Source organism: Microchirus variegatus, assembly GCF_963457635.1.
Source record: "Microchirus variegatus genome assembly, chromosome: 17".
Lineage (NCBI taxonomy): Eukaryota > Metazoa > Chordata > Actinopteri > Pleuronectiformes > Soleidae > Microchirus > Microchirus variegatus.
This window is the reverse complement of record NC_139818.1, coordinates 17,426,764-17,428,154: the sequence shown is the minus strand read 5'-3', so window position 1 is coordinate 17,428,154 and position 1,391 is coordinate 17,426,764.

Below are 1,391 nucleotides of genomic sequence, written 5' to 3'. Positions count from 1 at the left end.
ACAAAGACCCGGCAATTATGCAGACATATTTCGTGCATGGCATTTGTTTTGTTGTTGACTTATATTAATATTAAACCTTACCACTGCTTACTATACCATAACTATTTACTATAACTTTTCCCCCCATGAAATGTATCTCTCTTTTTGTGTTAATCCTTCCATTGTATGTAGAATATGAACAAAACTGTGCACACATAATGCTAATCTTCTTTTAATTGCTTTTTTGAAAGCTAATTAAGCAGAAATTAAACATGTAACACTGGGAGGGATTGGGGTAATTTGCCAGCTGTAGTGATACATAATGAATGCTGTAAATTGTATGCAACCTTTGTGCTTTATAATTCAACGGATCCATTGTTGTCAAGTTTGTTTATAATTAATTGTAACCATTTTAATATCTTGTAATATATTGTAAGTGAGTATTAAAGAAATATGTTGATTTAGTTGATCTTGTGTTAATTTTTTTTTACATGGGATAGTATGTCGTCCAAAAATGGTCAAAAACATCATAGTTTAGTATGTCGTCCAAAAATGGTCAAAAACGTCATAGTATAGTATGTCGTCCAAAAATGGTCAAAACATCATTGTATAGTATGATGTCCATAAATGGTCAAAAACGTCATTGTATAGTATGATGTCCATAAATGGTCAAAAACGTCATAGTATAGTATGTCGTCAAAAAATGGTAAAAATTGTTCAAAAACATCATAGTATAGTATGTCGTCAAAAAATTGTAAAAAACGTCGTATATCGTCCAAAAATGGTCAAAAACGTCATAGTGTAGTATGTCGTCCAAAAATGGTCAAAAACGTCATAGTATAGTATGCCGTCCAAAAATGGTCAAAAACATCATAGTAAAGTATGTTGTCCAAAAATGGTCAATCGTGTCATAGTATAGTATGTCGTCCTAAAATTGTCAAAATTGTTCAAAAACGTCATAGTATAGTATGCCGTCCAAAAATGATCAAAAACGTCATAGTGTAGTATGTTGTCCAAAAATGGTCAATCGTGTCATAGTATAGTATGTCGTCCTAAAATTGTCAAAATTGTTCAAAAACGTCATAGTATAGTATGCCGTCCAAAAATGGTCAAAAACGTCATAGTGTAGTATGTCGTCCAAAAATGGTAAAAAAAAGTCATAGTATAGTATGTAGTCCAAAAATGGTCAAAATTGGTCAAAAACGTCATAGTATAGCATGTTGTCCAAAAATATTCAAAATTGGTAAAAAACGTCATAGTATAGTATGTCGTCCAAAAATGGTCCAAACAACATTGTATAGTATGATGTCCATAAATGGTCAAAAACGTCATTGTATAGTAGGATGTCCATAAATGGTGAAAAACGTCATAGTATAGTATGTCGTCAAAAAATGGTCAAAATTGTTCAAAAA